This window comes from Myotis myotis, unplaced genomic scaffold (genome assembly GCF_014108235.1).
Source record: "Myotis myotis isolate mMyoMyo1 unplaced genomic scaffold, mMyoMyo1.p scaffold_m19_p_1, whole genome shotgun sequence".
NCBI lineage: Eukaryota > Metazoa > Chordata > Mammalia > Chiroptera > Vespertilionidae > Myotis > Myotis myotis.
Genome location: NW_023416313.1, coordinates 187,679,361 through 187,704,586, shown reverse-complemented (window position 1 = coordinate 187,704,586; position 25,226 = coordinate 187,679,361).

Here is a 25,226-nt window from a genome sequence, read left to right as displayed (position 1 = left end):
AGCCCAAGTGCCCATCAATAGATGAGTGGATAATAAAGTTGTGGTATATTTATACCATGGAATACTATGTGGCAATAAAAAGGATTTCTTACCCTTTGAGACAGGATGGAAGGTCCTGGAGAGTATTATGCTAAGTGAAATTAGCCAGTTAGAGAAAGACAAGTATCATATGATCTCAAAATAAACTGATAGATCCAGAGACATAGAAGCATGGAACAGACTGTAGAATCTCGAGGGAAGGTGGAGGTGGGTGGGTGGGTGGGCAGAGATCAACCAAAGAACTTGTATGCATATATGCATAACCCATGGACACAAAAAATAGGGTGATAAAGGCCTGGGGCAAGGAATGGAGGCAGGCTAGAAGGGTTCAATGGGGGAAAAGCAGGACATATGTACTACTTTCAACAATAAAGATTTAATAATAAAAAATGATCCAAAGCAAATATGGAGAAATGTTCTTTTGGATATAGATATGAAGGTATTGACAATGTCATTATCTCTTTTTATTGGTATATTTAAAATATTTTACAATAGCTCTTCTTAGTGTTTCTCAGTGGTTAGAGTGTCAGCCTATACACTGAAGAGTCTCAAATTCGATTCCCTGTCAAGAGCATGTTACCTGGGTTGCAGGTTCAATTCCTGGCCCCAATTAGGGTGCTTGTGGGAGGCAACCTATCGATGTGTCTCTCACATCTCTCTCTCTCTCTCTCTCTCTCTCTCTCTCTCTCTCTCTCTCTCTCTCTCTCCCTCTCTCTCTCTTCCCCTTCTACTCTCTAAAAAAATCAACAGAAAAATATCCTCAGGTGAAGATTAACAAAAACAAAAAAACAAATAATTTTACAATAAAACATTAATATAAACAATCCCCTCTTAATGAAACCTGGCTTATGAACCTATTGTCTTATTTTGGAATCCTATTCTAAAAATTAAAAGTTGAATATTAACTGCTTATTGCTCTTTACTTTCCTCCTAAGACAACCCTACTTCACAATAGCAGGTGAACACTTCAGGCTAACTAAGGAGAAGTCACATACATGGAAACACAAAATAAAAAAAGCACTCAATATTTTTAAATATATCACTCCAGTTACTCTTATTCCTTCTATCAGTTTTCTTTTAATGCAGGAGCCAGCTCCTCCCATCATTCAGACTTTCTGTCCATTGCCGTTCGTGATTTCCCTACACTAAGTAGATTTGAAGCATATGAATAATAAACATCTAAAAATTATGAGAAAACATTTCAGCTTAAAACTGATGGAAGAAGTGCCTATTGTATTTTTTATTCTTGATTTTCTTTTATATACTATCAGCAGGAGAAAAACTCTGGGAAATTTGACCAAAATGAGTGTTTCATATAAATGCAGTATAATACTCCAATATTTTTTGAATGAGCAGGTCTTAGGTCTTAGGTAAGATATGGATTGTTGGTTCCTATACCTGAATTCTGGAAAGACATCTTGAAGCTCCTCTTGCCTCTAAACCAGTGTCTGTGTCAAGGGGTGGGAGGGGTGGGGGTGGGAGTAGGAATGGGGGACAGGGATCAGCTATATCCATTGGATTGCTTTGGGCTGCAAACCTCAGAAAACCCTAAGCCAACTGGATTAAACCTATGGAGATTTACTGTTTCACATGATAAGAAATCCAGAGACAGGGTGGTCTCTTGAGTGTGTTGCTTCAGAGGCTCAGTAATGTTATCAACAGCCCAGGTTCTTTCCATCTCCATCACCAGCCAGCCCCTGGGCTGACTGAATCTTCCAGCTGGGAGCACGATGACTACAGCAGTGCCAGGAGTCACGTCCACTCAGGCCAGGGTACATGGCAGAGGAGACTCTCTGGCTTAGGAGTGAGGAAATACTGTCTAGGACCCCCCCCCCCCCGGAGACTTTTCCTCACATCGTGTTGGCTAGAGTCCGGTCATATAGTTACTCTGAAAACATTTCTTAAAAGGTCCCTGGGGTTATTATAGAGCAGTTGGGTTTGGTTCTAGAATGTGTCCCCCTAAGGAGTATGGCTGTGTAGAGAATTAGTGGCTGACGGATCAAAACCAGGGTTCTCTCAGGGAGAAAGACAGGAGGAATGGATGCTGGGTAGACAACCAGCAGTGTTGACTCCTGTGGTCTGGAGTGTGTATGGGTGTTAAGTTTCACCATAACCTCTATTAGCTTACTCTCCTAGTACCCACTGCCAGTAACTACTAACTAAGTGATGTCTGTGAGCTGCTAGATCGTCTTCAAGTTCCCAACCTCCCCTTATGTCCAGATGGTCTCCCATAAGCCCCTTCTCTATGAGTTCTGGGACCATTACTGCTTACTCCCTACCTGGCAGGGATTTCTAATCAGTAGCTCAAGTGTTAAAAGTAAACAACATTAGAAAAAGAAAAAAGTTCATTTATATGGACCCATCAGCATTTTTATTTCCATCATCTTAATACTTAAAAATTTTTACCTTGTTTATATTTTGGGACATTCCAAGTTTTTCCTCAGGGTATATCCACTTGCCCAATTTGAGATATTAGGATTATTTTCAAGAATTTTCCAGAAAATGTTTCCATTTTGGTAGTAGCCACCTTTGCTTTTTTCTTTCTGTGAATCAGATGAGATACTTGTCACATTCCAAATTACTCATTTGCTTGGTGAATCAGCTTGTTGTGGTGACCAGAAAATTTGTTGGCATGAGGGGAATAAATGTTTTATGTTGGGGTGGGGGTCTAGGTTGTAGAGGGAGGGGAAAAAAGTGGCTTTAAGAAAAGGAATGGAAATCCATTGACTGTTTTGAGTCTTCTACAAAAGGGATGCAGGAGATGAATGCTTTATTTTGGCTCCTAGAGAAAAGTTCCCAGGACTTGTACAATGACAATAGGTTGACCGCTTGTCTTCTCCTTGGTCAGTCACATACTATTTTCCTGTTTCTTTCAAATCTAAGATCTGTGACCTTTTCCCTCTGGATGTGGGGAGTCTCTCCTGCTATGGAGAAGTCTTCTGAAGCAGGGGGACCCCAGTGCTTTTTTCTTTAACAGGATAGGCCACTCCAATAATAATTACAGAAGGCAGGGATTAGAAGGGACATTAGGGGGACTTGTTTGAAGGAGAGAGAAGTAAGACTTTCCCTCTGGTTTCACCAAGGATTCTTGTAAAATATAATTTAATTGAAAGGAAAAACACAACCCAACTCGGGTTCTTCCCCCTGAAGTGTCATTCCTTTCCTTTAACCAAATTAAGGCTAACAAAACAAAATTCTAACTCTTGCATTCTTACTCCAGCCAAAGATCTCCCTTTGCTGGAGAAGTGCAAGTTAACAGAGTAGGCCTGGCTCCTACAGACCTCTTCAAATTCTGCCTCTGCCACTTTCCAGCAGGGTAACTGTGGTCAAGTTACTGAATTTCTCTGAAATTTCGACTCCTCATCTGTACATTGACATAGTAGTAATACCTATTTTGTTGGGTCCATGTCAGATGCAAGCACACAGTGTCTGTGACATCAAATGTGTTCAACCAAAGTATGATATATACAGACACCTCTGTATTATAACTATTGTTTGAGTTTTATTGAGAGGGACATCACAAAACTGTAGTTAGCACAGGCTGTCTACCAGACTCTACATTCCAAAGGAATATAACTTTGAATGCAAAACTTACCTCAAGTTCAGCCTCAAGGAATCATAATCACGGACAGTTGCCTGAAAGATGTGGAATCTCTACTTTTATTCTCAAATATTCTAAATTCTACACCTAGATCAAGCCAGACCACTGAGGAGCTCTTAATCAAGGTTAGTTATATACTATTTTGAGCAGATCAAATAAAGGGAAGAGGGAGCCTTGTCTGAAGTAGGCTGGCAAAAGTAGAGGAATCTAGTGGAGAAATAAGCGGATTAATGAAGTGACAACTTCTCGGTTTTTGAGTATCTATTAAAAGGAAGGATGTGTGCTACATGAGAGGCAAGACTTGGCAAACACCACAAGGGTCTCTGGCCCAATGAGTGGAGTTTGATAGTAATTCTTGCTACAAGTAAAAATAAATAAATAAATAAAATAAAAGGAAGGATGTATGTTTATCTGACAGGCTAAGAGATGAGAGATAATGACAAAAGAAAATAGATTTACAGGGGATATTCACCTAGTCCAAAAAGGAGGGAAGAGGGGGTATAAAGAAACCTTAGTAACATAACACATTGAACTAATTACCAAATGATGTTCTTCTTGAACAAGAAGTAGACTGATGAATAAATGGGTAATTTTACATCCTTACTATTTATCTCCAATGGTACCTGCTACCTAGTGCACACTTAATAATAACTTTCCACAGGTGATTAGATGACACACAAATTCCTGCTATAGACTCACTATAGCATTTGAAATGTAAAGTTTTTAGAAGAGAATGCTTTATTTGTATGTTATATCTCTCAGGTTTGTTAGTCTTGTGCCCAATATTAAGTATAGAACTTTAGTTCTATCATTTATTCTAAAGGCCATTTGATTAATATTTTTGTCATTATCATGATATTTCTCTCAGTGCTCTTGGATCAAGAAGTTAATTTTCTTTTTTAAAATAAAAAAGTTTCAATTACAGTTGACAGTCAATATTATTTTATATTAGTTTCAGGTGTACAACATAGTGGTTAGATATTTATATAATTTACAAAGTGACCCCCCCCCCCCAATAATTCTAGTACCCACCTGGCATCATACAGAGTTATTACAGTACTAGAGGCCTGGTGCATGAAATTCGTGCATGGGGGGTGGGGGGGAGTCTCTCAGCCCGGCCTGCACCCTTTCCAATATGGGACCCCTTGGGGGATGTGCGACGGCCAGTTTAACCTGGCATTTGGACATCCCTCTCACAATCCGGGACTGCTAGCTCCCAACCGCTTGCCTGCCTGCCTGCCTGATTGCCCCTAACCGCTTCTGCCTGTCAGCCTGATCACTCCCTAACCACTTCCTTCCAGCCTGATCAATGCCTAACTGCTCCCCTGCTGGCCCAATCATCCCCTCCCCTGCTGGCCTGATTGCCCTCAACTGCCCTCCCCTGCAGGCCTGGTCCCTTCCAACTGCCTTCCCCTGCTGGCCTGATCACCCACATCTGCCCTCCCCTGCCAGCCATCTTGTGGCAGCCATCTTTGACCACATGGGGGTGGCCAGCTTGTGTGTTGGAGTGATGGTCAATTTGCATATTACCTCTTTATTATATAGGATTATCGACTATATTGCTATACTGTACTTTTACATCCCCATGATTATTTTGTGATTACCAATTTGCAGAAGAAGTTCATTTTCATAAAACAAAAGTAATCTTCTCTTTAAGGTGAAGGCAGATCTAGAATGGCAGCTGTATGTGTATCATCAGGCTGAATGCTGGAAAGAAAGAACTCTGCTGAATCTTAAGTTAATTGCATGAATTCAAACTCATTAAAAATGTTTTAGGTTCTACAAAAGCCAAAATGTCTTTTGCCTCAAGTGCTTTTTCACTTGCCCTTTAAACTCTGGTGCAATTTAGGAGAAATTTAATCTGCATGTTTGTGATTCATTTTCACTTAACTCATCCCTGTATGGTTTTTAAAGAGTTAGTTGGTGTTCAGCAAACTTTGGAGCAAAATCTTTTTCCTTGGTACTTGGAAGATGAATTTTCCCAGAGTAAATGAACTCAAACCCCCCAAAGGTTCAGGATCAGCAAGAAGCTCAGACCCCATAAAGTTTAGTTTAGTTCCACACTTACCAAAAACATCTTTCTCTTATTCCTATGGGTTTCACACAACCCTTTGCGTTGGACTTTGCAGAAGTTTTCCTATGCGTGTCACCGACTTGATATTTGGCTGTGCAGCCTTGCATATCTCCCTCTCACAGTGCTCCCTCAACCCCAGAAACAGGAGATTCTTGATCTCAAAAGGCTCCAACTCCACTATTACATTATTTAATTCAGAACTAAAATTTCTCCTTTCCAAACCTCATCTGCCAAGAGCAGAAATCCTTGATCCCAAACATCCCATCTTTCAATATGTTTAATTTCACTCTAGAATGAGGCCAAAATTCAGCTCCCTCTACCATCTCCTCCTAATATGCCCTTATACTTAGAAATTCTTATTTTCTTTCTTATTATAGGGGTTTCCCCTACTATGGTCTTCCTAAGTTCTAACCAATTAATCTGAATTCTGTAGGTAATTATGTATTAGATGTATTCTGTTCCAAGGTCAACAGACACAATGTCCATTTCCCATTATTTTTGTATGAGACATGGTGGATCACCATTGTTCCTCTTCTCACCAGTGTTTGGTTTAGAAGAGGACTGGACCCAAATCCTGGCCAAGGAGACATGAGGGCTAAGTCTGCTGGGGATTTCTGGGAAAGAGGACTCATACTCTTCAAAGGGGACCTGCTGGGGAAACAGCATCCCTTTCTTCTGTTGTTTCCTATTGTGTCTAGAGCAGTGGTTCTCAACCTGTGGGTCGCGACCCCATTTGGGGGTTGAACGACCCTTTCTCAGGGGTCGCCTAAGACCATTGGAAAACACATATATAATTACATATTGTTTTTGTGATTAATTACTATGCTTTAATTATGTTCAATTTGTAACAATGAAATTGGGGGTCACCACAACATGAGGAACTGTATTAAAGGGTCGTGGCATTAGGAAGGTTGAGAACCACTGGTCTAGAGGTTGCTGTATTTTGGTGTGATGCTTGGAATTGCATCAGCCATCCTGTGACCGAGGCATAGCAGCTCAGAGGACGTATCTGACACACTGAGGGCTTCAGAGTATAAAGAGGACAAGAGGCCAGGGCTTTGATGACACTGTTGGGCCACTGAATTAACAGCACATCTTATGTGAGATAAAAACATTTCCTTGTTGTTCACATCATTTTGGGTTGGGGTTTCAGTTCTTTGGGATCTGAATGAAATCCCTTTCACCTTTGGCTGTGAAAGTCTCTGTAGTTTCTCAGGATGCCAGCAGCTTCCCTACCCCTATGTGTTCTTTTCCCCCAAACTTAGTGACTTCTCTCTCCCCACATTTTACCGCAGTGGGGGTTGTTCTTCCACTTCTCCTAACCCATCTATCTGAAATTTCTTTTCTGCCCCCTGAGCCACTAAATCAGTTCCTCCCTTTAAATCTTATCCTGCAGCAGACCCTTTCCCGTCAGCGTTTGATTAGCTCCCTGTGATAGCTCGCATGAAGGATGCTCTATAAAAGTGAATTATGCTGGACTGTGTTATACTGCTCCGCCCTGGGGCCCAGTAGGAATCATGGGAAACAGATGAGCACAGAGGTCAGAGGCACAGGCTGCAGAGGAAGCCTGCAGAGGGACAGCAACACTGTGCCCCTCTCAGGGACACACGTAAAAGCTCCACTAGTCTCCACGCTCTCCACGGTATAAGCTAGAAGTAAAACACTAGTTTATGTGACAGCCTGGGAGCCCCAGGGATGAAGTGGGGAGTTTCATCACGATAGATCATAGAATTTTAAATACGTGTGATATTCCAGAAGCTGCAATAGTCTTTGAAAACAAACCACACTGTAAAGCCCAAGAATGAGGTCTCCCTTGAATGTCTGCCAGGCTGAGCCTTTGTTTCAAGTATTCCCCTGAGTCCAAAAGAGTCCATGTGTGTGATTTGGGGCAAGTTAAGGAGCCTTGATTCTTGTCCTGAAAACTAGTCAAACTTTAACTTGACCTGCACTGATTCACTTCAGGGGACCCTTGAGAGTGGCTGTAGAGCATACAGGTGGCACAGGGTCACACAAGGATTTGCTGGGAAGTATTTCCAGGTTCTGATCACAACCGATTCTTCTACTTCACTTTTCCAGTGTTTTTCTTGTTACACTACTGTTTCCAAAGGACTCAGCAATCTACATTTTCTGACAGCATTTGCATTTCTTACCTGTCTCCATTTGCTCACTTTGCTTTGACTCCTGGAATGCTCATCTCTGCCAATTCCTCTTCAACTTCTCTAGGCCAGTGGTTGGCAAACTCATTAGTCAACAGAGCCAAATATCAACAGTACAACGACTGAAATTTCTTTTGAGAGCCAAATTTTTTAAACTTAAACTATATAGGTAGGTACATTGTTATTAACTTAATTAGGGTACTCCTAAGGCTTAGGAAGAGCCACACTCAAGGGGCCAAAGAGCCGCATGTGGCTCGCGAGCTGCAGTTTGCTGACCACGGCTCTAGGCCATCCTGTGAGTTTCAACCATTTGCCATTTGTGTGGCATGAAGCTTCCCTGATTCTCTCAGGAGGCAGCTTTGGAGTCCTGTCTGGCCTTGCATCTGTCTCTGGGGAGGGACCTTTGGAGTCTTCTTTTCCTCAGATAAAGATTGGAGTGAGTAATACTTGAGGGCTGTGGTGAGAATGCAGGCTTGGCACATACTAGGGACTAAAAAATATTAGTAGATTTTCTCCCTTTTTTTTTCCTAACTGGAAGTGATTTTCCTTCTTTTGAACCTCTCCTGTAACTTATTGAAACAGTGTTTGCAATTACATTTTAAATACGTTATTTGTTTATAAGATGCTTGTCTACTTTTGGGGATCATTTGCCCCCATGTATTTTGTGTATGAGAAGTTGAGGTGGTATAATCCATAGATACAGACAATAGGGTGGAAGGTCTGGGGGTGGGTGGGAGAGGTCAATGGGGGAAAAGAGGACATATATAATACTTTCAACAATAAAGATTAAAAAAAGAAGAGGAAGAAGTTGAGGTGGTTGGGGTGGAGATAGAAAAACCAGAATTATTCTTTCATTTATTTTCATTTGAGTCATTCTTTTTACCCTTATTTGTTCCTTTAAGCCAGGCTGACCATTCAAGCCCATATGACCAGATCCAATGGGAGAACTTCTGGGGCACCTGATCTTGTACCTAATAAACTTTCTGAAATCTACTACCTTGAATCCCACCTTCCCCTGTTTCCTTCCTTCACTCTCCTGGCTTCCTTTCCTGCTCCTGGCCGTGAGCCAGCCCCTTGATCTTGCATTGTTCTAGACTTTTCTGGTTTGATCTCTTGAATATGGTTCTGTATTTGCACTCAGACTCTGCTCCCTGACTCTAATGCGCCTGCCTGATCATGATTAAGCATGTGGAACCTCACCCTGGTGCAAGCCCCACTCCCTACAAGCCAACCCCAGGGACTAGAGCATGCCTTTGAGGATAACGGTAGGTACTTAAAGAATTCCTGCTTTTAAAATTAACTAATGATTAGAGTATAACTTTGCTCTAGACCATGACATAATCAGCGTCTGCCTCCCTGCTCCATTTTTCAGAATGGACATTTTTGATGTGACATTTACCTCAACCTTTCACTGTGTGGCCCTGAAGTGCGATTATATTCTATGAGATTTAGGAAGGTAAAAAGATTAAGATACAATATTTTGCTAGTTCTGTCACCTCAGACCATTTTGAAGTCTCATCTTGATGATGTCATGTTGCTTCCTCCTGGTCTGTTCAGTGGATTCTTAGTTGTTGGAAGCCAGGCCTATCAGTTTTAGGTTTAGGCACATATGGGTTCTCACCTCCCAGTAAATCTTGAGAGGCTTAATTCTTCTAGCTTTATAATCCCAGGTCAGTTGTTCCAGATTTCTACAACTTAAAAATCTCTATGATTGAATCTCAGTAATGCTTCTCTTTTTAGTTTATCTGATAAAAAATGTTAAATAAAGTTTCAGGCAATGATTCCTGTTACCAGAAGGCTGATCTGATTAGTAGACTCTTCTCCTCTCAATATGTCATCCTGATCTATCTCCTTGATTATGATCCTGTGTGGATAAACTCAAAGCAGAATTACTCCAAAAGGGCAATTTCATCTGAACTTGTGATATATTATTTTGCTGGAACTTCCATCAAATTATTATGCCATTTCCCTTCCAATTGGGCCATGAAGGCTTTCTTCTTAGGCACCTGTGGGTATGAATGAAGTGCTAGAAACAGCAATCACTCAACTTTTTCTTATCTCCCACCTGTTGGTATGGGATCCTTGGTTCTCAGTTCCCAGCAATATTCTTTTAAGTGTCTCTGGGAGTACCCAGAGAGGGTTTCACATGTACTCACAACCAAACCCCACCCATCATGCCAGGTAGTTCGGTGAGTCACTGGCTTATGGTCTCCTGACAGGTTCTGGTGCTGCATTGTTAGATGCTACATCTGCCATGGAATGGGGTGGGGGCTTCTACCTTGTCACCATGGACACCACTGCTGCCCTCACCCTTAGCACCATTTTTGGGGCTGGGATGGTATGAGCTGAGCACTAGTGTCTCTCACTGCAGTGAAGCAATAAAATTTTAGAGCCTCCTAAGATGTAAAATGCTTTGTTTTAACTAGAGAAGATCTTCCTCTATGATATATTCTATCAAAGGGGGCCCTAAGGTGGGGAGGGAACATGCTGCTATGGAATTAAAAAAAAAAGAATAATTTTTATAGTATTTATTAATCATCCGTAAAGCTAGTGGATTGCCAGACTAGAAGAGAAATTCATGTTACAGACATACTGCACCCAGCATTGCTACCACCTTGATAAAGAAAGCCTTCATTCTTGTTAAATCTTCCCATGCCTAACTTCTTGACCTCTAACACAAATAAATTTGTTGTCCCACTCATCAGTTCTGCAGTGGACTAGGTCACTCTCAAGTAGAGGGAAAGCGAGACTCAAAATGACTTAAACACTAAGAAAAAGGTCTTACTTCACATAAAAGGAGTCCTATAGGCAGGCAGCTCCAAGGTGGGTCAATTAAAAAACCCAGGTTCTTTCCATCTTGTTGCTCTGCCACCTTGACCATGTCAGCTCTGTCCTCAGACTGACTACCTTCATGATTGCAAGATGGTTAAGTTGATTCCAAGAGGAAGAAAAGGCTGCTTCCTCCTAGGTGCCTCTTTTTATGAGGAAGGTAAATTTTCTTAGACTCTCTCCTCCCCACCAGTAGACTTCTCTTATTTCATTGGCCAGGACTGCAACAAATGCTCACTCAGAAACCAGTTCCTAACTAGGGCAATGCGATTAGCATTACTAGTTTAATTCACCACAAGGTTGTGTGTAGTGTGTGGATTGCCCAAGGAAAATCTAGTGTTAGGAATTCTGGTTAAGTAACCAACAAAGTCTGCTATACCTTGGTGAACAGATAGGACTGACTGCTATATTTTCTTTTCTTTCTTTCTTTCTTTCTTTCTTTCTTTCTTTCTTTCTTTCTTTCTTTCTTTCTTTCTTTCTTCCTTCCTTCCTCCCTTCCTCCCTCCCTCCCTCCCTCCCTCCCTCCCTTTCTTTCTTTCTTTCTTTCTTTCTTTCTTTCTTTCTTTCTTTCTTTCTTTCTTCTTTCTTTCCTTATTTATTTATATTTTTATTGATTTCAGAGAGGAAGAGAGAGGGAGAGAGAGAGAAACATCAATGATGAGATAGAATCATTGATTGGCTGCCTCCTGCACGCCCCCCACTGGGGATCGAGCCTGCAACCCAGGTATGTGCCCTGACTGGGAATCTAACCGTGACCTCCTGGTTCATAGGTCAATGCTCAACCACTGAGCCATGCCAGACAGGCTGACTACTAAATTTTAAACAAAAACAAAACAAACAAACAAACAAACAAACAAAAAATGCTCAATCTTGCACTCAACAGTTATAGCTAAGTGAAGTGAGACATGTGTCTTACTTGTGAAGAAACAGAGCCCTTCTGGGGCTTGAAAAGAAAATGCCCCACCTCCTGTGAGTTCTGTAAGGGGCTTAGCTCCAGGACAGGAAGCTGGGAACTCAGGAAGATCTCGGTGTGGTGGGTGGGGACCAGGAAGTGCATGGAGGCCACCAGGCTCCTGGAGGCCTTGTAAACCCTGAGCCTTGCTGAGCGAGAGCTAGGATTCCATGGGGAGGGGCGGAAGCCAGTGTGCCAGGAGGAGAGGAAATATTAAGTGAGCAGAGCAGGAATGGGCTCTGAGGCCTGAGGTGGTTTTTATTATTTATTTTTGGTTTATTTTCAGGAAGCTCAGGGAATTCTTGTACTTGAAAGCAGTGTTTCTTGTCCTGGAAAACACCTTTCTAGGAAGGACTGAATATTTTTCATGTTTTGACTCTCTCCTTACCACCTGTGTATTTCTATGCCAAGGAAAATACTACCTTCTCCCTACCTGAAATTGGCTTTCCATATTTGATAGATTAAAGTTGAGTTCGGTTTCCTATAACTTCATAGCAGAATTTTGAAATGCACATGGTCCCTGCACATCAGAAGTGTTGCAATTTATCAAAAACAGGACATGCTTAACTGAAAAATGACTATACTGAGTCAACCAGCTGATACCTATGAACCAGCTTTTCACTATTCTAAGAGCTCAAGGAAAAGGATGACTATGTATAATTATGCTTTGTGACCTAAAACAGTATGAGCTTTGATGTCCAACCAACCAACCAACCAACCAACTAACCAATAAACCAGGATTTCCAATTTGATTCTTAGCTTTATTCTGTTCATACCAGGTAAATTGAATTTGGGGCTCAGTATTCCTCATCTGCAAAGTGGGCATTTTTAATTCCCCCTGCCTACTCCCCATCTTCAGTATGTCATCAGTGTTCAATGCATGTTGGCTCTCTTTCCTTCCCCACCAAATAATTGTTTCTATGTCTGAACACTCAATTTATTAAAGACTTGCAAAGAAATTTGTAAACCAAACATATGTTTATATAAAAAATGTAATTAGATAGTCATATATAATGTATAATATTAACATAGAGATTTTATGATTTATTATGTCTTGAATTTTTAATCTTTGAGTTTGAATTTTATAGGTGAAAAAGGTTTATCCTTGCCCAAACCAGTGTGGTCTTTCTAAAACTCCAATCATGTTATTTAACTGTTTTAAATCCTTGAATGGATTCTTATTTTGCTGTATAAAAGCAGGAACCCTTCTCTCTTTCTTACTATTCTGGTAACCCCAGAACCTAGAAAAATGCTGGCCCATAGTAAGGTTAATAAACAGTTTCTGAAGGAATGAATAAAGTCCGAACTCCATTTGATGATATGTAAGACCTCTAATGATGGGTCTGGCCCCTGCTCCCCTTTTCATCTCCTTTATGTCCACTTTCAAGCTGCCTTTTCACAAGCCAGCTGTTCCACAAGGGGACATGGCAGCTTCCCTCCAGGCCTTTGCTCTACCCTCCTGGGACACTGTTCCCCTCTGGCTCTCCTCTCCCCATATGCACACCTTGCCTTGCTATCTCCTATTGGTCCTTTACACCTCTGCTTATGATGCCACTCCCTCTTCTCTGCACTCTTCCTCTACTCCCCAGAATGAAGTAGAAGTTCCTCCTGTGCCTTCCCATAGCATCCTCTATGTAGCTTTTTATAGCAGTTAACGCACTGTGTTGAAATTGTCTGTTTCACTAGACTGTAAACATCAAATCCAGGAGAACTGGGCTGAACACTGATTATGACATAGCAGGGATCTGGGGGAAATGGCTATATACCCTTAAGATAATTCTCTTGCGGTGTTTGGGGTGTGCTTTGGGAAAAAGAATTAACACTGACTTGCTTGCTTACTACTCCAACCCAAACACTCTCTCGTTAGGCCAACACATTGCTCTTTGCACATACACTCTTAGCATTTAGTTATGTACTATGTAGTATCTGTCTTTGGGAACAAGCTTGTAAGCTTGCTGTAAACAAGGACCAGGTCTTTAGGTTAAGGTGGCACTTCTAAAGAGAGCAAAATACAGATTCTCATCAGTTGTGTGAGTCACAGCATCTTTTCTGGTTTTTCAGCAACTCTCAAGCAGGTGTTCTTCCCATCTTACCGATGGGGGGCAGCGGATAAGATTTACATAAGCTCAAAGGGCATGAGTAGGCATCATCATGAAAATCTTTCCTTTATCCTTTTAGCAAACAGCTATTGTTTTAGGCCAGTGATGGTGAACCTATGACATGCATGTCAGAGGTGACACGCGAACTCATTTTTCGGTTGATTTTTCTTTGTTAAATGGCATTTAAATATATAAAATAAATATCAAAACTATAAGTCTTTGTTTTACTATGGTTGCAAATATCAAAAAATTTCTATATGTGACACGGCACCAGAGTTAAGTTAGGGTTTTTCAAAATGCTGGCATGCCGAGCTCAAAAGGTTCGCCATCACTGTTTTAGGCCATTGCCTTGGCAGGATTCCTTTGGGAAATGTAGGAGGCATTATAACTTTAAGCCAAAAAAAAAAAAAAGTGAATTCTAATTGGTTTCCTCTAATTTTTTTTTTTTAAAAATGAATGTGGAAAGGAACACTTCTGATAAGCAATGAGACCAAGATATAATATCAGGTGAGGGAATGAGGTGCCGAAACACCGAAATCCTTTAGCAAATGAATTGAAGCCAGAATTTCACTACATTTTAAAACCTGACCCAAAGGAACACAAAGGGATGTGTGTCTCACCGTGTCTTTCGCGAAGGCCATTTAACGCTGGGAATTTTTCCAGCGGTGTATTTCCATAACAGCAACCCTTCTTGCAACATTGGGGCTTGCCACTTTGAAAATCAATACTGTTCAATGTCTACTGAAATTGCACATTAGTCCTCTGTAAGATGAATATAGGATGACCATATAAATTATCCTCCACACTGGGACATTATTTTTTTTTCGAAGTGAAAGGGAGAGACATTAGTTGCACCAGGACAATAAGTATAAATTGTGATGACAGAAGGTGACAGTCATAGGAGTATAGATTTGTATAGTCTATTTATAGGATTTTTAAAACATATTTATGTGACTATATTTATGTAGGCTTAAAGAATAGATAATTAAGGTATTTAACTCATGCAATGATAGAATTGAGCTGAATCATCTACACACTTCTCAGCTAGTCTTAGCTAGTCCCCTTTGCAACTTAGGTCTTTCATTTGCAGGTCTGTTGCTTGTGTAAGGGTTAAGGGGAAGAAATTGGGGACATCTATAATACTGCCAACAACAAAAAATATATAAAAATAAATATATGCAGAAATCTAAAACAAAACAAAAAGCAAAACGCTCTAATGCAAGAGCCACACTATCCTACTCAGAAATTGAACCCGTAATCTTGCCCTCATCAGTTCAGTTTGCTACCAGCCTTAGATTCCACAGGGCCCTATCAGTGGGTCATATGCTGGACTACAAGATCAAAGCAAAAACGCAGAGGGTTCTGGGCTTTTCTGTAAGGCCCCAGATTCTAGTCCTGTCTTTATCAGCAAGTAACTGTGATTTTTGGCAAGTGCTGTAACCTCTCTGTGTTTTGGTTTCCTTATCTCTAAAGTGGGTAATGCTATCTGATGTGCAGACCTCAAAGGTTTGCTGGGAGGGTCCAGTGAGGTGATGTATGGGGAAGCCTTCTAGAAAGTGCTATACGTATGTGAAATGTTATCACTGCAGGAGAGAGGGGGGACATGAGGGGGAAACAGGGCTTTCAACTCTCGCCTGCCTTGTAGATTAGGCCTGTGCAAACAAATGATGAAAATATGGTCACGGAAGAGGCATTAAACTCTCTTTTATGAATAGGAGTCAGAGGGTGAGAAAAGTGAGGACAGTGAATGTGGCCAGTTAGACGTAGGGAAGAGAGTAGGATTGCATATATACATTTTTCCTACATCACTGTTTCCCCCAAGGCCTGTTGAGCCCTCATAAGCAATGAACTTATTGGAGAAGTACACATGTTAGACGGCTGGGTCCCAGGCTGTGAGGGTGCGTTCCTGATTGAGAGGGTTGGCAGTATTTTGCAATCCAGTAAGAATCAGAATATCATACTTGCCTTCTCTTGTTGACTAAACAAAATCATTTAGGTGAAACTGCTTTATGAATTATAAATTGCAGTACAAAATAACTTTATGGGATGAGTCTATTGATATTAATTATTATTATAAGAACCATGCTATTTTTTTTCAAATGATTATAACTTTAAACAAATTTAAAACACATCCTATATAATAAAAGGGTAATATGCAAATTAACTGAATAGCAGAACAACTGGTCGCTATGATGTGCACTGACCACCAGGGGGCAGAAGTTTAATGCAGGAGTTGCCCCCTGGTGGTCAGTGTGCTCCCACAGGGCGAGTGCTGCTCAGCCAGAAGCCGTGAGCCTCTCCCACCTCAGCAGCAGCACTAAGGATGTCCATCAGTCAGACATCCCCCGAGGGCTCCAGGACTGTGAGAGGGTGCAGGCTGGGCTAAGGGGCCCCCTGAGTACACAAATTTCATGCACTGGGCCTCTAGTGTACTTATAAAAATTTAGATATAACCAAAGGTATAATAAAGAAAATAAAATCACACAGAATCCTTCCCCTCCTCCCTTCCCAGGAATAACAATTGACAATATTTTGGTGGATAATTTCCCAGACCTTTTTGGTATCTGTGTATCATTTAAAAAAAGTAAAAATGGAATCTTTAGTTTGTCATTCATTCTTTAATTTGTCCATGATTAATTATATATTAGTAGATAGAATACGAATAAGACCCATATCCTTTTTTCTCATAGTTTGTACTTTCCTGGGGCAATACAGACAAATGCACAGATGAGTATAAGACCATGGGAAGCATGCTGTGATGGGGAGGCAACAGGTGCTTTGCAGGAACTTCTCTCCTGTGCTTAGGGGCCTCCTGGAGGAAGGGGTATTTGAGTTAAGACCGGAAAGGTGACTAGAGTTAACCAGAGAGGAGTGGATGTTGTGGTGTACCATCCAGCTACCTCCTTAAGGATCAGCGTTGCCTTTTAGTGTTTCTCTGCTGAGGTCCTCCCCAAGGAATCACCCTCGGCTGAAGGAAGCTGCCTCCTCAAGATTATCTCTATCTCTCGGGGCCCCTGACCGAAGGGCCGTCTCAGCTCCAGAGCTCCTCAGAGGGTCAGCTGAGGCTTCCGTTGCACTTGCACTGCAGTTCAGTTTTTCCTTCAGCTCAATCTTCTTCTCTTCCTCTTCACAGGTATTGTTCCCAAGAGCACCGTCCACTAAAAATCCTGCACACAGACAAACCCTCCCCTCAACACAGGCAAAGAATGGTAGCGATGGGGAGCGCGGGGAGGGTGTTACTAAAAGATGGAGCAGCAGCATGCCCAAGGCCTAGAGGCATTGGGGGAGTTAAATTTTTTTTTTTTTTTTTTTTAACAAAGTCTTCAAAATAGTGAATGAAGTCAGTAGACTCTTCTGGTTTCAAAGAGGGAGTCAAGCTCTTGTCAACCCCATCGAAGAGCTGGGGAGATGGACTCTATCCCCAGGCGAATGTGAAGCCCTGGAAGACTTGAAGTCACGGGAGAGACATGATTCGATTTTCCAATTTGTGTTTTAGAAAGCCCGTTCTGGCAGCCATGTGGCACTGATAATTAAAACTTTTGGTATTATTGATCATTGTACTTTCAAAATTAGAATACCGAGTGATTCGTGACCTTCTTCTGCACTCTGCATCTTTACAGAATGAAGGGCAAACCCTATCTCCCCCAGATGAGTCATGTAATGCCCACCAGTACTGTAGCAGCGTTGTGGAACCTTTACACCTCTGACGGGATTCAATCACAGTTCTTGACTCTTTTTAAAAAACATAATCCACACAATGTAAATATTTAGTGAACACCAACTACATGCCAGAACGCACCAGGCTATTGCTGTGTTGGATCAAAGACAAAAGCTCCAGGAAGGAGACCATGACTGTCTTGTTCATTGCTCTACCATCAAAGTACTTGGCAAAAAGTTAGTGCGGAATAAGTGAATAAATGGAATGAGGAATCTTAGAGACCTGCGCAAATTACTTAGTCCTCATAACTACGTATAATCTTAGCTTCCACTATTCAAGGTTGTTGTGAGGGGGGAATAAGATAATGTAGGTAAAACACCTACTCCAAAGCTTAAAATATAGGAAAAAACGTATTTACTTAAGTAGTTCAAAGATTGTTTGCAATTCTCAGTGTTGGTAGAAGTAAACTAATCCTTAAGTGATTACAACCAAACTTCTCTCTTGTCCTCTTTACTCTGTAAAATCACTTCAAAAGAAAAATCTGATTTTCGAACTAGATTAAAAGATTCATTCACTCATTGATTTGTTCAACAGGTTTTCTTTTAGGACATCCAAATGATCAGGCCTGGGTAATGCAGCAGTGAACAGAACATATGTAGCCCCTGTTCTCATGGAGCTTATCATCTAGAAGGGAGACGTTAAACAGAAAATTTCACAGGTTATAACCAAAAGAGTCTGTTGTTAGAGAGAATAATAGAGAAGCTAATTTAATAATAGAAAGGCAGGTCTTCTCTGAGGAAGGGACCTTAAATCTGGGAACTAAGAGTGGAACTGCCACCATCATTAGCTGAAATAATTTAGTCAGCTTGTATGTTAAGCATTCTACAAGCATGCAGTTTTATTAAGAATAGGAGATAAAGAATTACAGGTCGCAGGAAAATCCTGTGCAAAGACCCTGGGTAGGAAAAAAGCCTGCTCACTTGGAAGCATGGAGAGAGTCAGGGTGATAGGTTGGAGGGAGATGAAGCTGGAAAGGAGGCAGAGGCAGATCTTAAAGAGCCCTGCTTGCCACACGGTCTCCCTTTTTCCAGATGAAAGGATAACAGATATCCCTGAATTCTCACTGCTCTCTGGATGTAGCAGAGCAGTCCACCCTGCTTATAAAATAGGACAGCAGGTAAATTGCAGTCTGTGCAGTCACATCTCAGCCTTGGAGAAAGCTGATTATATTTTATCCTTCTGGTCATCATGATAAATGAAAAAGCATATTGCAAAGACACCTAGCAGTTTATTGAGAGTGCTTATATATTTGCAGAACTATATTACATGTATTTCTATCCCTAAAAAGGTAGAACTATTGGAAAACTTTTTTTTCTTTCTATCTACCCCCTCTTCTCCCTCCCCCCGACCCCCCGCTTTTTTTTGGAATGTGGTTCTTCCAGTGGAAACAGTCAATGGGAGCAGGGGACAGTTTAGAATAGAGATACAGTGGTGGTTTCCCAGGACACGTAGGAGAATTTTGGGTGTCACAAGTGTTTGGGTGGTGGCTTACATACTGGACTTGCTCAAAGAGGCCTCCATTTCCCTTGCAGGGATTAGAACAACATGTGTGCTGGAATACAGTGTTTAAACAGCAAGATTGGCATTGCTATCTTCCAGGATGGTGAAGGCTTAATTAACATTTGAAAATGCTTTGAGATCTTTGGATAAAAGTGTTCTGGAAGCATGAAGTGTTATTATCTTTGGAGTGATATAGGTCATGTGACACAGGAAGTGGCTTTGAAGGAAAGGAAAACCTTTCATCAGGCAAACTCCTTGGGGTGGTTTGAGCCTGTCCTGAGTGACTCAACATGCCCCTGTCATCTCTCCCTCGACCCTGAGTGAGAGAGCCTACAGTAGCTCAGCAACTGCCACCATCATTAGCTGAAATAATTCAGTCAGCTTGTATGTGAAGCATTCTACAAATTATGCAAAATCCTAAAGCATTTAGCACAGTTATCCCTTAATAATCATTGAATAAATATTAGTTGTTACTGTTATTGCTGTTCTCATAAACATAGTTTTAAGGCTTCTGGACTTGATGTCTCTGACTTCAATGGCTTATCACTAATGAGTTCACTATTCTTTAGTGATAAATGAATCTTACTTTCATTTTAAAGACTTGGTAAAGAGCAAAATAAATGTAAACTATTATTGTTGAGGTCCTAATGTGAGAACTGTAGATAAGTGCTGGGGACCCTTCTTGGCAGGTCCTGTTAGCTCAAAGGAGGGCACTTAGCCCTCTCCTATCCCAGGTAGAAGTTGGATTTCCCTCACTTCACTTTCCTGGTGGTTTCTCCGGGTTGTCAGTGGATGGGATTTCAGAGAGAACACTTCCCAGCAGTTCCACTTCGCCTCCGGACAGCAGAGCAGAAAGATTTCATCCTGTTCCTTCCCTTAACTTATGTCTTCGTAACACTTCCTGGGAACGTAATGGGACAGGGGAGGGGACTGGAGAATGGGTATAGAGTTCACTTGAGAAAGGTCTATTTTAAAGGAATATATATGTCAGCCCAAATCTGCCCATGTGTATTTGGGAAGTTAATTTTGCTGGCTAGATGACTAGAGAATGCTGTTGTTGTTTGAAATGTACACCTGCCTCAAATAGAGTCTTTTGAACAAAGAAAAGGTGTTTTGGAAAGCGGCACCTAGAAAGAGAGAGAGAAAGAGAATACGGAAAGAGAGAGAGAGAGAGAGAGAGAGAGAGAGAGAGAGAGAGAGAGAGAGAGAGAGAGAAAGGGACCAAGGGGAGGAGGGCCGCCCCAGGGCATGCTGGGATAGGCAGGCTGCCCTCGGCATGCCGGGAAGGTTCCCAGGATGTTTACCCGCACCTGTGGGTGTGGAGCCCCCCCCCCCCCCCCCCCGGTCCCCCAGGCGCAGGCCCACAGTGCGCTGGGGTCAAGTACCCAGCTGACCTAATTAAAAGCTCATTACACCAGCCCATCCCCGTGAACAGGCGGACCCACGTGCAAATGTCTGAGCGCAGGAGCCTCCCTGCTTCCCAGCCCAGCCCCAGGGCCTGGAAGCGCCGGCCAGTTAAAGTGACCTCCCGGCAGTGACCACCAGGCACGGTCTCTTTCTGGATTATTTCACATTCGAGTAAATTAGTTTTATCTGCTCTGAAACCTTTGAACAAAGAAAGCTCTCCGGTCATCACGTGGGCAAAATAACAAGGGATAAAAGAATGTGCACTTCACCTAATCAGGAGCAAATAACTAAATCTCCTTTGGAAATGCAGTCTTTCCTGCCCGGCCAGCCTTTTCAGTTATCTTTTACTGGGGGGTACGGGAAGGGGGGGATTTTGAAATTACCATTCTATAGGCAGCCTTCGGTGCACATCTTCCTCCCCTTGTTTTTTATATAACTTGCCAGTTTTGACAGAAGATCTCAAAACTTGTTAAGTATGAAGTTGGTAAATGACACTATTGTTTGGGAAGTGGGGGGGAGGGGGGAGATGGGCTGGGAGCAGAGGGTTTATCTAGGGGGGCGGGAGAGGAAAATGCACCCTAACCAGGCTCAAATTAACTGAAATGGATCAAAGTAAACAGAGACATCTAAAAGCTTTTGTAAGTTAAAAGTGGCTATCTGTTGCAGGTCTTGCCTCATTAACTGCTGATTGAAGCTCTGCTTGGCCCTCTGGGATACCTAACACCCCAGACCTATCACCAGATGAACCTCAGTCAGGCGCTTTTGCCTTTCCCTGTGTTGGTTTGCACAGCTCCTTGACCTCAACCTTCTTAAAAATGTTTATCCTTCCTACCAGGCAAAGGGAGTACACGTTTGTCTTTGAGAATCTTCCTGGGAATTTCAGTTCTAGCCAATGAGGAATTCCCAGTAGAAGAGAAATGGAAGGCATACTTGTGGTATCTCTGCGGATCTGTATTCTGAAAGGTAGACTTGCAGCTCTGGTGTTTTAAATAAAACCTCTGTACAGGAATACGCAGGGAAAGTGTCCATAGTTTGCTTTTCCCTTGGGTGTTGGCCTCATTTGCATATGTGAACCGCCAAAGGTGCTGATGATAGGCCATCTGCTTTAAGATACAGATATCTCTTGACTCCCATGGTCCCAGCCCTTCACCAGGCCACTCTGCTGGGACAGGGAGCTGAAACTGAGAGGGTTGTCTAGGGGAGGAAGAGAGAATAGCGGCGGGGTGAAGGCGGGGGGCAGGGAGGAGCAGGGCTCTTTGAGGAGGACCAGATAGGTCTCTGTGTAGAGTAATATTACAGCTCTTTCTCTCATAAACAAGCTGCATGCCTGCTTCTAAAGACCCATCTGGCATAGCTTTGAGAATGGCAATAATTACAAGCTGATGATGGACATGGAAAAAAAGCCCTGCTGAGCTAACTCATAAGGAAGTACAGGCCAGGACTGCAGGGAAATTACAGGCTGAAAACCTTTCTAGTTTAGGCCTTTTGGTGTTCTTAATCACAGACTTTAAATGTTGTAATAAACACTGTTGCATTTTATTGACCAACTCCCATGACAGGCAAATCTTTTTCATTTTATTTTATTTTTACCATTTGCTCTTCGGCAAGCTGCTCCGCAGTGTCTGTCTGGACCCTGCCCATAGCTCTTTAGCTTGAATGCTTATAGGAAAATTAGGAAAACAGGGGTGAGTGTTCATTTAGTTTATAGAAATTTGCAGAATTCTTTCTTAAATTGCTCTCTGTGTTCTATGGTTCAGACAGACTCCCAGGCTCAGCACTTAACCTGTAGCTGTATGAGATAGGGTCTGGTTGTTTCAATCCAGAAGACTGAAGAGTATAAAAGAACAAACTTGGGAAAAGAATCTATGATTCTGTACCATCAGGTAGTGTTTATGTAGAAACAAGTAAAAATGCAAGTTAAATACTCTATTGTTAGATTAATGGAACATTAACTTCTGGCCTTGTTTGTAGAGATGGTCCTTATTTCAAGGATGAATTTGACATTGAAAGGGTGGTCCTTCTCAAAGTTTGAAGCCTAATATTTTACAAGTGGACCTAAGACATTTTCTCTCCCAAACATGTAGACCATTTAGTGGAGCAGATGCTTTTAGGAAGCCTTCTTAGGAAGAAGAAAATAGAAACACTGGACATTTCCTTTCCTCTGAAACATAATTACTCTCAAAATCTTTAACTTAAATGTTATGGCAAAATTATTCTTGAGTATAACACATTATCACTTGCTGTTATAATGAGATTCTGACACCTCATGTGGGGTTATTCTACTTCAACACATGTTATCAGTTTCCATGAAAAGAATTTGGTCTTCATTTTATACATTTTAAAAGTCTGAGGTTAAAAATGATGAAGAATGCTGTGAATCGGGATTTTTTGTGATCTAATTAACTTATACAAGTAGAGCCTTGTTCAAAAGATAACTTTATGGATTTTAAGGCTGAGCATGTAAAGTTCATTATTTGTAAAGCACTAGCTACTGCTTTTGTAAGTTATTTTCAAGTCCTTCCTGGCTTTGCTACAATTTCTCCTTGCTATTCCTTAAAGACTTGTATTTTATTCTTTGTGTTTTGCATACAGTCTGGCTATCCCAGCTGGGTTATTTAGTTCTGTCCTTTTGCGTTTGATTACTTGTTCAAGGACATAAAGTTTTGAGGCCTATGAAATGAAAGCAATGAAATGGTTTCGCAATGGAAATTTACCAATATAAACTGTCTCCGGTCCTTTCATAAGCATTGCTTTACCTGAAGCCCCCTTGTCAATGAGAAATTATTTCTTTATATCTGTCTCTCTTCCTGTACAGGCTGGGATTGTTCCTAACAAAAGAAGCATGAATTGGTGGAAACTATATATTAAACGCAAGACTATTTGTCTAGTTTTCATTAGGTTGCTGAGTGAAAAGCCTCAATTCCTCCCTTTTCCCAAGGTACTCAGATATCCCCGGGATCCCCCTCATCTCACACTGTGGTTTCTCTCACTGGGTACAATCCGGCTTTAAAGAATTCAGCACTTACTGGCCTTTAGAGAACTGTCAGCAATGACAGCAACCAGGGACGCTGACATGTCTTATTGTTTACAAAGGATGAGCACAACACGGCCTCTTGGATGAGTAGATAAACCCTGCAACGTCTCTCTCCCCAATCCTGGCCTCTCGGGACCAGCTGCCTTTTGGTGGCCAGCTAAAGACCCAAGGATCAAAACTGGATCTAAATATGGACAAGTCAGGAAACACAGCGGCAAAGATAAACTGGGGTTGCTCAAGGTTGCTTTGTAAACAGTGAAAACAGAAGGAGAAAGACTATCTCAGTCTCTGATCCCTTATAGGCATACAGCTTTCCTATGTCCTTAAGTTTAATGAAAACAGTCCTAGAATAGCACTGAAGTAAGCTCATGGGCTTTTATCCTGGTCTTGAATATTTATTTAATCCCTCCTTCTCACTTTAGCATTTCTTCATTCCTTTGGAAGTACCAGCCAATGTTGTAGTTAAGTTCAACTTTTAAAAAATTCTGAACATACTGTTTTCTATTTAGGGAATCCTATTTGGAAATAAAAGAAAAATAAAGCAGACGATTTTCCTCATCCCTACTTTGTATAGAGGAACTTTCTTATCAGGAAGGGGACCCCAGGAAGTTGAAACGCCTTCCCTCTTGCTCGCTTTCTGCATTGAACAAGTGGGGGAAGAAAGGAGAGTTTTGTGTATTTACACTGCACTGGGGGCAGTGCTTTTGTTAAGTGATACGTATCATAACTCCACCAACTGCATGGGGCTGAGAGGTATTGTCTTCCTTGCATTCTTGAAACTGTTTGGGACAATGTTATTGTCTTCCAAGGGTTCCAGGCTGTTACCAGAAATGAGCTCTTCCAGGGTACTTGGACAAAAGAATCTTACAAGAGGCTTTGTCTAGCCCCTTTCCTCCTTTCTTGCAGAAATGCCATTACTGAAAATGTGTGCTACAGTTGATAGAGATAAAATTAGTGATGTAAAGGCCACATCAGTCACAAACACTGCAGCCGGGTGTTACCAGTCACAGAAAGGGATTCAACCTTGACTATGAGGCAGGATCTTTTTAGTCTCTGCTTATGATCTGCTCAACTCTTTCTGAACAATGTTCATAGGGTATATGCCTAATTTTTACCAAAGTGTCTGTCTGTAGAATTGCTGCCATTATTAGAAATCACTGCTTCATTGCCCTAGCCGGTTTGGCTCAGTGGATAGAGCGTCGGCCTGCGGACTCAAGGGTCCCAGGTTCGATTCCGGTCAAGGGCATGTACCTTGGTTGCGGGCACATCCCCAGTAGGGAGTATGCAGGAGGCAACTGATCGATGTTTCTCTCTCATCGATGTTTCTGGCTCTTTATCCCTCTCCCTTCCTCTCTGTAAAAAAAAGTCAATAAAATATATTTTAAAAAAAGAAGAAATCACTGCTTCACAGCTAGTGAATCTCAGAACTTAAGTAAAAGTGGCTTTTCCCTTTTTACAGAGGGTGAAACCAAAGTCCTGGGATCATCCTGCTCTGTGGAATACAGTGTGAGTGACATCATGAAGCCAGAGCGATGCGCCTCCAGGTAAGTTTTCAACTTTGTGACTTTCTCCTGGGAGCTCAATCTGAAGACGGAGGCTCAGTTCTAACTGGGACACTCAGGGTGGAAAGAAGGCCCAGTGGTTGACAGTGATAAGCAGTGGAATGCAGAACAGCGAGCTCACAGATATTTGCAATCAATAGCACCATCTGAAACCACATGGGACAATGGAGCTATGGGGCTAGGGAAGAGACAAAGGAAAGAGTACTCACTCCAGGTCGGTGTTTGTACCTACGGAAGGATCCAGTCCTGCTGATT